Here is an 11626-nt window from a genome sequence, read left to right as displayed (position 1 = left end):
TTCTTTGTCCTATGTTGACTTCGTATGTCATCTGGATACATGTCATGGGAAAGGTTTAAGGGACCAGACTCACTAGCTAGACTGGCCTGGGTTTGAATTCTGGTTCTTCTTCTTACCAACTATGTCCTGCACAATGAGAGAGTGATTAAACCAAATTGTGTCTCCATTTTCTCAATAGGGACAGTTCCATGTAATAAAATTGTTGTATTAAAAAAAAAATTGTTGGGAGTCGGGCGGTAGCGCAGTGGGTTAATCACAGGTGGCGCAAAGCGCAAGGACCGGCGTAAGGATCCCAGTTCAAGCCCCCGGCTCCCCACCTGCAGGGGAGTCGCTTCACAGGCGGTGAAGCAGGTCTGCAGGTATCTGTCTTTCTCTCCTCCTCTATCTTCCCCTCCTCTCTCCAGTTATCTCTGTCCTATCCAACAACGATAAAAATAAATAAATAAATTGTTGTATTAGTTGAGTGAGTGTTAGTAAAGGACTAGTGACCTTGCACTTGGGGGTGATGGTTGTACCAGTGGTGATAATCATGGTGACAGTGGTGGTGGGAGTAGTAATTGTTGGGTGTTGAAGGCAAACCATGCACTCAACTACTAAGCTGTACCTCCTGCTCCTGGTACACAGGCCACATACTCAATCTGGGCTACATAGTGGTCCGATTGATTTTTGTACTTAGAACTTGTCAGAGTATAAGGAAGAACAAAATAATCTTAACAAGAGAGACATTTTTGTTCATACATAGCCCATAAAATTCCTATAGCATTTTATTCGGTGGTAGGCAAAGATCTTTATCCCCATTTTTAGCTTAAGAAACGGACCCTTAAGAAACATGTCCTCACAGTATGAGAGGTCTCCTGACACCTCTTTAACAGTATGGCAGTGCAAATCCTTTCCCTCAGAATCTCTCTGCTGTTTCCTACTGAATTGGTGATATAGTCTGAGCCTTCAAGACTGAATGTTTGAAGCAGTGTGGCTGATAGAATAAAGACCACCTCAAGATCCGTATCTGAATCCCCAGAATCTGTGAACATGCTGAATGAATATGGTACCTTACAGGGCAAAAAAGACTTTCCAGAAGTAAACAAGTTTTGATTGTTTGTTTGCCTGCAGGGCTATCTCTGGGGCTGGGTGCCTGCACAGGGAATCCATGCTCCTGGCAGTCTTTTTTTTTTTTTTTTTTCTTTTCTTTTTTCCATTTTATTAGGTAGGACCGCGAGAAATTGAGAGGGAATGAGGAGATAGAGAGTGAGAAAGATGCTTGGGGCTTGTGTAAATAGCTTAATGTTTATACAAAGAGACTCTGATACCTGTGGCTCTGAGGTCCCAGGTTCAATCCCCTGCACCACTATAAGCCAGAGCTCAGTGGTGCTGTTAACAACAACAACAAAAAAAGAGGTGCGGGGAGAAAGACACTTTCACACTTGCTGTACCACTTGTGAAGTGTCCCCACTACAGGTGGGGAGCAGGGGACACAAACCCAGGTCTTTGTGAAAATTCTTGAGCTTAGTACTATGTGCACTTAACTGGATGTGCCAACCTCTGCCCCACCCCACCCCCCAGAAGTGAACAAGGTAAGGATCTTCGGATGAGGAGTACTCAGAGGCCAGCACCAGATGGCATAATAACAACACCGACTGCAAATGGGTTCTTGTACTCACCAACAGACTGAATGCATAACCCATAGATTAAGGAATAGAATCTTAAAATAGACTTCTCTCACTTCAGACTAATGGCTTTCAAGCCTGGGACTCCCACAATGCCCCCTTGTGTCTGATAATTCTCCAGAGTGGCTCAAATAATTCAGGAAAGCACACTACTTACAAGCATAGCTCTATAGTTTCTGTTGTTACTATTATTGTTGTCCAGGGTTAGTCGGGGTGGAGGGCTCAGTACCTGCATGACAATTCCACCATCCACAATGGCCTTTTTGTTTTCTTCTTCTGATAAAGAAATAGAGAAGGTCAAAAGGAGGAAAAGAAAAGAAAACACCTGCCACACTGCCCTGTCACTCACAAAGCATCTTACCTGCATATGGGGGCCTGGAGCTTAAACCTGAATCTTCAGACATGATAAATATATCCACCTTACTAGATATGCTACTGCCTGGCCCCCGTTATCTGATTAATAAACCATTTTGGACTTCCAACCTCCAGACCCATATTTATTATTTTAGGGCTGTACGTATGTGATTATTTGATACAGCAGCAATCAGAAGACTATAAGTAACACGGTGCTTGTTTAAAACTAAACAGGTCTGAATCAGACGGACCATTCATGGTCTGACTACCCATTCCATGGTACTAACACATCCAAATGGCCTTTGGTTTTCCTTTGCATATCCAGACACTATGCTGAGTCATTGTGAATTTAATGCTAAGACCAGAAATTAAAACCTAGTGGCTATCCACTATGATCTACTGCACAACGGCACTAATGTAAGAAATTACTCAAGTAAAGCATACTAATAAACTTATCCCAGTCACCTGGGGAATTCTGGTCCAGACCCCATCGTCACAGCCTTTTGAGCAACCTAAAAGTCTGCTCTGCTGTAAACCTGGATTTCTGGGCATCATTAAAAGCCAATACCCAACACACACACACACACACACACACACACACACACACACACACACACACACACTCTCATATTTTGTCTACAAAGATCTAGGCAAGTTATGTGGTGTGGCAAGTATTTAAGTTTCTGCCCTTGTACCCTGGAATTCCTAGTTTATCTTCTGAGAACACACACACACACGTACATGCACACGCACAGGCACACACCTCTGTACTCATCTACATTCATCTATGGAGGCCCAGTGATGCAAAGAGACTGAATTTTCTGGCCCATAGCACCTATCCTCTGAGTCCAGAGACTCTGACCACCTCTCAGCATGGCCAGAATTTCTAACAGTCACATAGCATTGGTCTCTACCATCTGTTGGTGCTGTGCACTCACTAGATGGCTGATTTTAAATGACATTGAGCTCCAGGATATCTTCAAATTCTGTCTAAAAAGGGGTCAGGCTTTGGCACACCTAGTTAAGTGTTCACATTATAATGTGCAACGACTCAGGTTCAGGCCCCTGTTCCCACCTGCAGGGAGAAAGCTTCACAAGTGGTGAAGCAGAACTGCAGGTGTCTCTCTGTCTCTTTCCCTCTCTATATCTCCTTCCCCTCTCAATTTCTTTCTGTCTCTATCCAATAATAAACAAAGGGCTTAAAAAAAGTGGTCCAGGAGGTGGCACAGTGGGTAAAGCACTGGATTCTCAACCATGAGGTTCCAGGTTCAATCCCTGGCAGCACATGTACCAGAGTGATGTCTGGTTCTTTCTCTCTCTACCTATCTTTCTCATGAATAAATAAATAAATTCTTTTTTAAAAAAAGACCTTAAAAAATCATTCTGTCAAAAAAAGGTGTCTTAAAGCTCATTTTAGAGGATCTCATTTTGTGGAGGGGGGGTGGATTTGCCCAGTAGAGTGCTGTCAGGCTAGCATTGAGGGAGGGAGAGATAACCCAGGAACCAAGTTCATGGTGGTAGCAATACAAGATCTCTGGTTAAAGCCACGTGGAGCCAAAAACTACAATGGCCGTATCTGCCTCCCCCCTCATGCCCCTGCCTTAAGAAAAGGAAGTAGCTTTTATAATACCATAAGTGGGAGGGGCTGGAAATGGTAGGGGCTTCCCTAACAACCATTGCCAGGGATACAGTTGGCAGGAATTAGACCTTTAGTCATATGTAAGACAAAGCAGAAGATAATGTAGATAATGTAGATAATGGGATAGGCCAGACTAGCATGGAAATAGGGTGGTTTGTGGGTCCTGCCAAGCTCAACCACATCTGCACAGTTTCCCAACAGAGTATAGAGGTTACCATGCACAAGGACTAAAGCCCCTACCTCCCACCTTCAGTAGGGAACAAGCTGTGTTTCAGAGTCTCTCTTTTCATTGTCTATCAGAAAGAAAATGAATAATATGAAAGGTGGAGGTGGGCCACTGGGAATAGTGGAGATGTGTAGACACTGAGCACCAACAAAATGTCTGGTGGCAAAGAGAGAGAGAGAGAGAGAGAGAGAGAGAGAGAGAGGACATGAAAGCTCCTGAGAACCATGTTTTTATCTTAAGTCACCCTAGACTTCCCTCACCCAATCCAAACACAGACCTTGGCTTGCCTTCCTGTTATTATCTGCCCCAGATTGGGGCCTAAATTTGATCCCTGGCATCCTATGCCCCAGAGTGATGCATAGTCCTTCTTCCTCTACTCTCAATGCATAAATAAATGAAAAATCACATTCCTCAGGACAGAGCCCTGAGACTGCAGAGAAATCGGCCAAATAACTCCTCTCAGGAGGCTCTACAGCAGCTGCACAGATGGGGAAACTGAGGCACATTGATTATTTTGTGTGTGTGTCATACGCCTCTTTGTAAGTCATAGCTGGCTTCCTGCTGATGGCAGAGCGGGAAGCTAGAACTCTAAGCTTTCATCCTCTCCTCAGACCATTCAATTTTCTCTTCTAGCAGGAACTCCGTGCACCTTCTCCACAGCTATCCCAGAATGTTCCCATGTTCCCAGATTTGAATTTTTGAATTTCACCAGCATCTCCACTTTCCCTGGGCATCCATCCACCTGTGCTGCCACAGTACCCCCAGAATGTCCTCCTAGAATCTGCATCGCTTAACCTTCCTGATCTGGATCCACTGATCATTCATGAGCCAACTCAAGTGTCACCACCCTGTGAGGTGACACTTGATTACCCCCTGCTCACTATACAGGATGCACTGGTGGCCCACCTCAAATTCTCCTAAAGAACAGGAGACACAATGCTTTTACTCTTTTGCTAACTCTTCGAGCAAGGAATTCTCTTGTCTGTGGTGTTTACTGATCAACTCTGTGGACACACTGTGCCAAATGTGTCCCCACCAGGTGGACAGGGCAGGGCTAAGCCAGCAGAGCCCCCTTGTAGTGAACAGTGAGGAGGGTGAAGCAGCTGCCCTGCTGAATCTTAGAACAAGCAAGACTTCTCATGAGGATGGGGGGAGTACCGGTCATGGGTTGCTGTGACCTCCTGCAGACCCCCCAAATTGCATCCTCACAGCAGAAGACAAAGCTAAGAGCTGCTTCTCCCATCACCCCCCACTCCACTAAGTTTCTGGATTCTAGCCTGGCACCCGCTCCTGGCTGATCCTGGTTCCTGGCTTCAGGCTCCAGATGCACTGGACCTTGGTGTTTCATTTCTGTTGGCCACACCCATGACCTCTCCTCCCTAGCACAGGACTCTGCCTTTCCAGCCCCCGGGGCTCTGGGCTCTGCATTTTGTTTCTTTTCATCCTGCTTTCTGCTTTGTCAGCCTATTTAGGGTCAAAAGTTCATGACTTCATCCACTGTGAAAATAAATAACCTCAAATGAGGCACACTTGAAACATGCTCAAGAATGGAGGTAAGATATCCAGCACACACATTTACCTACCACCAAGCTATTCCTAGAACCTGTTTTGATTGTTCTGAAAGCTGGAGAGGAAATTTAAAAAAAAATTATGCCTATCAAAGGAATAGAATGAGGGGAGAGAGCTCTAATCTAACCTAAAGAAAGACTCCAGGGGAACCAGGAAGTGACACACCCAGTTAAGCACAGTACAAAGCTCAACAACAAAAGCAAGGGTCTGGGTTCCACCTCCAGCTCCCCACCTTCAGGGGCAACACTTCACAAGTAGTGAAGCAGGTCTGCAGGTGTCTTTTTCCCTCCCTCTCTATCTCCTCCTGCTCACTGAATTTCTCTCAACCCTATCCAATAAAAATGGGAAAAATGTCTTCCAGGATCAGTGGATTCATAGTGTTGGAGGCACCGAGCCCCCTCCATAACCCTAGATGCAAACAAAAATAAGAGGAGGAGGAGGAGGAAGAGGAGGAGGAGGAGGAGGGGAGGGGGAGGAGGAGGAAGAATGACTGCAGGTACCTACTGTCTTCACCTTTCAGTTAAAGCAAGCTCTTATACACCTTTCAGAAAGTCAAGAGGCCTCCAAAGAACTGCTCTGAAATCCTCCTCATCATTTTTAAGGAGGAGATTAAGGGATCCCACATAGTTAAAACACATTAAATGGGTGGAATCTTGAATGACAGGATTGAAATCTGCAGAAAACTGCCTTGATTGCCATTCCTGCCAGCTCTGGGCTTGGGGAAGCAGGCGCTGCAGGCAGACAGCCAGGGTACTGGGCTGCACTGATTTCTGTAACAGGTCACTCCCACCCAAGTTCCTTGGTCTTCTTTCTCTGTGTCTGCAGGCCCAGGGGAGGGGAGGAGGGGGAGGGGGAGGCTGCACTCTATTTCTGTATGCGCCACCTGACTCTATAAGCCTATGATTCTATCTGAAACTCAATAATGCACGGTGCTGGCATCCTTTTAGCATCTCTGCAGTCAATGCCTCTCAAAGAACCATGCTGCAATTGAACTAGAAAATTAAGGCTTTTAGCCGGACTCCCTGGAGGTGCATATGTAAAACAAAATAATAAATGATTGTCATTTCAGCTCAGAACATGGAATTAATCCTAGCAAAAGAAGAGAGCCCAGAGTCCTATGGGAAGGAACCACTGCATGTCATGGAGGGCCACCTCATGCCAGCAAGGAGGTCAACAGTGGGAGAGACATTTTCCTCTGCTCCCTGGACAAACCATGGGCCATCTCGCTAGCTGTGTGTAGCCCGGAGAGACACACCAACAGAAAAATGATTTCCCAGTGCAAGTTTTCTCTCCTGAAATATTCAAAAGCCCAGCCTGGGGCAGTGGATGCATAATCAGGCTGAGAATATGATGGACATATGTGTTGCTTCTTCAGGCTGGCAGGGTGCTGGGCACAGGGAGAGATAGAAAAGACATCCCAGAACCCTCAGGGAGACAGGACAGGACAGGCAGAGGCTGTGAGAGCTTCCAGAAGCCTCTCTTTGGACCAGATCAGGTAGGTCCCCCAAAGACATAAGTCCAGACTCGGTTAGTCTGAGCATATGTGTGACAAATAGACACTAGCAGTGGTTTGGAAGATGGTGCAGTTAATAAAGCATGGGCCTCTCAAGTGGTAGGTCCTGAGTTTCATCCCTGGAAACACATGTATTAGAGTGATGGCTGGTTCTCTCTCTCTCTCTCTCTCTCTCTCTGTCTGTCTGTCTCTCTCTCTCTCATCTCTATCTTCTTCATGAATAAATAAATAGAAGTGTAAAAACATGTTTTAAAAAAATAGCCAGAAGCCAGCCAAATGGGGATGTCTCCTGAGAGCTAGTTAGTGTCCATGTGTCTGGGCACAGCAGCCTGAGGATGTGGAGCCTCAGGAGTGGTGGTAGATAGCAACAAGGATATTCAAAGAGACTCTCATACATGGGGCTATAAGACCCTAGTTCAATTCCCCTGCACCACCAGATGCCAGAGCTGAGCAATTCTCTGGCTTAAAAAAAAAAAATGGAGAGGGGGTGAGTCTCTGGTGCAAAGGTAGAGTGTGGGGCTCAGGGACTGTTGTTCACTATTCCATCAGCTGAACACAATGCACAACCTCTGAGTCCTACTTCGAACCTCCAGATCCTTATGGTAACAAGATCACCTGGTAGTTCCTACTCACAGGAAACTGTCCAAAAACACTAAGTAGTATGGTCCATTCTTTTTGTATGTTTGTTTTCCTGTCTGGGAGAGTTAATTCCCAGCTCACCCTAATGTGTCCTTTTTTAGGCAGGAAGGGGGGTGTGTGTTCTTGCTGAGTTAATGGGTGGGCCACGTTGCAAAGACAAGCCTCTGTTTGGCCAGGCTTTCTGTTTGGTACAAACCCAGCAAAACCATAGAACTGCAGCCGATGGGTCAGTGTGATCAGGAAGAAGTGGCCCCTGTTCCCCACTCCAACAGGAATGGCTTCCTAGAGCTGAGAGCTGAGACCATAGCTCACTGGGTTAGTGCGCTGCTGTGCCGTGTGTGACCTGCCACTGAGCATGCTCTCCCCTGCACTGAAGAGAGCTTTACTGTTGTAGTCTCTGGTTTCTCTCTCTCTCTTTCTCTCTCCCTCTCTTTCTCTCTCCCTCTCTGCCTCTCTAAAAATGACTTTCCAGGTTGGAGGGGTCAGGTGGTGACACATGCAGTGAAGCTCCAGGACCCAGGGGGACTCCTCACAGGCAGTGAAGCGGGTCAACAGATATCTCTTTTTCTCCCCACCGATCTCCCCCTCCCATTTCAATTTCTCTCTGTCCTGTCAAATAAAATATAAAAAGAAAAAATAATAATAAAGGAAAGAAAAAAAGGAAAAATGGTAGCTGGGAGTGTTGGATTATTAGTGCCAGTACCAACCCTCAACTGTAACCCTGGTGGCAATAAAAAACAAATAAAAATGAAAATGACTTTCTGAAAAGGGACTTGGCATGTAACTGAGACTGTTAAAGAAAGAGGCCAGGTGAGGAGCAGTCAATAAAAACAGGAGCAGGTGGGGGCTTCTCTACAATGGGGAATATTTGGAGCAGCCTTTGGAAAAGACTATGTCTGTGCTGAGGGCCCTGAATCAATGGAAGATGGAAAGCTGCTTAAGGGAAGTTTCCAGAAAGGAGAAAAGAGATGTTTATCCAGTGGTAGGCCTCTGCATTTTCCTTGCTTTCACTATCCTGACCTCCAGCCGCTCCCAAACCTTCCAGATCCCTCTCAAGGTCCTCTGCTTTACAGAAGATCAAGGATGTCACTGCAGTCCTGCTTTGTGCTCTGTCCATGGTTCTACTACACACCTTAGCTCCAAGACCTCCTCCACCATTCAGCCATCACAGTCCCCTGCCTCCCTAGACACTCAGCAGCGAATATGGGAGAATTCTGGGGAAGGTCTGTTTAGAAACTCTCACTTGTTTCCAGGACAATCCCCAATACTCCCTATTCCTCCCACACCTCAGTGTCACCCTCCCACCTCTGTCCTTATACTCAGAAATTAAGGACTACACTCTGGAAGAAACTGGAGAAGCTGGACTTGGTCCTGAGTGTCCAGACCTCAAGGAAAGAGAGACTCTGAGAAGAAGAATGTGGGGCCAGGTGATGGCGGACCCAGTTGAACACATACATTACCATGTATAAGGGCTTGGGTTCAAGCCCTTGCTCCTCACCTGCAGGGGGGAGGGAGGACACTTCACAAACAGTGAAGCAGGTCTGCAGGTGTCTCTCTTATTCTCCCCCTCTCTGTCTCCCCTCTCCTTTCCAATTTTCTCTGTCCTGTTAATGATATTTATATCTTTCCCATAGTTGGGAACTTCTCTCTGCCTTGATCCAGCTTTCCAACTCTGAAACCATATTCAGAGACAGTATCTTTAATCTACCTGCATGTTAGCTGTCAGGCTCAGGCAATAATTAGTAAGGTCATGGGTCCCTTGGAATATACCTAAAATAGACTTCCTAGCCTCTTATAACACCAAATTTTATCTACTATGTTTTTACCTTTAGGTTCCTGATTATTAAACAATTAGTTCTGTGTTATATCTTAATGCTTTTCTGCCACCAAGTCGCATATGCTACTATGACAGCAACCTGACTTCCCTGGGAAGATGACCTCACCAATGTGTCCTGGAACCTCACCTCCCCAGGTCCCTGCGCCACTATGGAAACATAGAAGCAGCAGGCTGAATCAACCTACCAGCTCCCATGTCCAGAAGAGAAGTAATTACAGAAGCGCCAGACCTCTCACCTTCTGCACCCCATAAAGATCTCTGGTCCATATTCCCAGAAGGATAAAGAATAAGGAGGCTTCCAATGGAGAGGATGGGATACAGAACTCAGGTGGAGGGAATTGTGTGCAATTGTACCCCTCTTATCCTGCAATCTTGTCAATCATTATTAAATAACTAATAAAGAATAATCTCCCTGTCCTACCCAATAAAATAGAAGGCAACTTTTAAGAGGAAAAATGTCTGCTGGGAGCAGTGGATTCATATTGCTGTTACCCAACCCCAGTGATGGGGTGACAGGAAGGAGATAGAAACACCCTGTGTCCTTAAGGAGATTCTATATGAGATCTGCCCACCAGGGAAAGTGGCTTCAATCCCTCAGCAACCATCTAGAATCATGTCTTCAAACCCGGCAAGATTTTCATCATGGGCTGTAGATAACCAAAATGCTTAAAATCTTCTATTGCCTAGACACTTTGAACACTGGGTTAAGACAGGCCCAGCTTCACCCTTCAAGAGATCTGTCACCATGACAAATAACTTCAGTTTGTCCTTGGTTTTAATTTTTTAATATTTATTGATTGATTGATTTATTCCCTTTTCTTGTCCTTATTGTTTTATTGTTGTGTTGATGTTGTTGCTGGATAGGACAGAGAGAAATGGAGAGAGGAGGGGAGACAGAGAAGGGGAGAGAAAGACAGACACCTGCAGACCTGCTTCACTGCCTGTGAAGCGACTCCCCTGCAGGTGGGGAGCTGGGAGTTTGAACTGGGATCCTTCCACAGGTCCTTGCACTTTGCACCACATGCGCTTAACCTGCTACGCCACCGCCGGACTCTCACTTTTTTTTTTTTAAGCAGGATCTTGATTTATTGTCATTGATTAAGGGACACCTCTGAGGCTCTCAGGAGTGCAGGGCCCGCCACTTGTCCAGGGGACCGCTGTTGGGGATGTATTTGACTCCACAGCCGTCTGGGCCACCATATCTTCAAACTCATGTCTGTTAAACTTGGTGAAGCCCCACTTCTTGGAGATGTGGATCTTCTGGCGTCCAGGGAACTTGCACTTGGCCCTGCGCAGGGCCTCAATCACATGTTCTTTGTTCTGCAGCTTGGTGCAGATGAACATGATGACCTGGCCAATGTGGACTCTGGCCAATGTTCCCTGGGGCTTCCCAAAAGCACCTCATATCCATCCCTGTCTGGAGCCTAACATTAAGGACAGCAGGAGGTCAGGCACAAAATGAACACAGAGCAGGAAGGGCTCCAGGGTCCCTTAGACCAGCCTGTACAAGCAACGGGCTGCATGCACTACCCAGGAGGCTGCTGTTTGCAGACACCACACACCGGGTGCCATGGGGAGGGCGGCACTGTCAGCTTAAATGGCTGCAGATGTCCTTGGTTGTTGTTTTCACCAGGCTATGTTGTTTTTGCTGGGCTGGCTTCATGGGCGGGTAACAGACGACCAGGGACTCATGGTTGAGCTGTAGGCAGTATCTCTTTATTCATTCAGGACGCAGCCCAATCTAAGCCAAGCTAAGCTAAACTCAAAGTAAGGTAAAACTCATAATGCTGTCTTTATATATACTTGCCAAGTAGGGTGGAAACAGGATGTGACATAGAAAGGGTGGAGAAAAAAGTGACTGGTGAAAATCAGAGTGTGACAAGGAGGGGGTGGAGCAGGTGAGAATCCTATCACTGAACCACCAATGCCCTGAAGGGAGGGTGGTACTTGTTAACAGTGGTTATGTAAATAGAATGAAGTGGTTATGTAAATAGAATAGTGTTAAGCAGGGGGGATTTAAACCAAATGTAACAGAAGGGGTCTCATGCATACCAACACTTGGTTTTTAAAACATGATAGATAGTCACAACTGAACTTTATTTTTGGAGGTGGAAGTATAGGCGAGGCCTTATACATGTGCAGTTTCACCAGTGCCAGGCTGAACTTCTCATTTAAACAGAGGGAG

At 46.1% G+C, this 11626-nt stretch overlaps 1 non-coding gene and 1 pseudogene across 1 annotated transcript; both read right to left on the bottom strand.

Moving 5' to 3' along the window:
- Positions 1 to 10502: 10502 nt before the first annotated feature.
- LOC132537633 (large ribosomal subunit protein uL16-like) lies at positions 10503 to 10830 on the bottom strand (annotated as a pseudogene).
- An 84-nt stretch (positions 10831 to 10914) lies between these two features.
- On the bottom strand, positions 10915 to 11048 carry LOC132537920 (small nucleolar RNA SNORA70). Its single transcript, XR_009549330.1, has one exon. It is a non-coding gene; the product is annotated as a small nucleolar RNA SNORA70 (small nucleolar RNA).
- Between the last annotated feature and the right edge of the window lie 578 nt (positions 11049 to 11626).

This window comes from Erinaceus europaeus, chromosome 3, assembly GCF_950295315.1.
Source record: "Erinaceus europaeus chromosome 3, mEriEur2.1, whole genome shotgun sequence".
Lineage (NCBI taxonomy): Eukaryota > Metazoa > Chordata > Mammalia > Eulipotyphla > Erinaceidae > Erinaceus > Erinaceus europaeus.
This window is presented reverse-complemented; position numbering and strand designations above follow the sequence as displayed.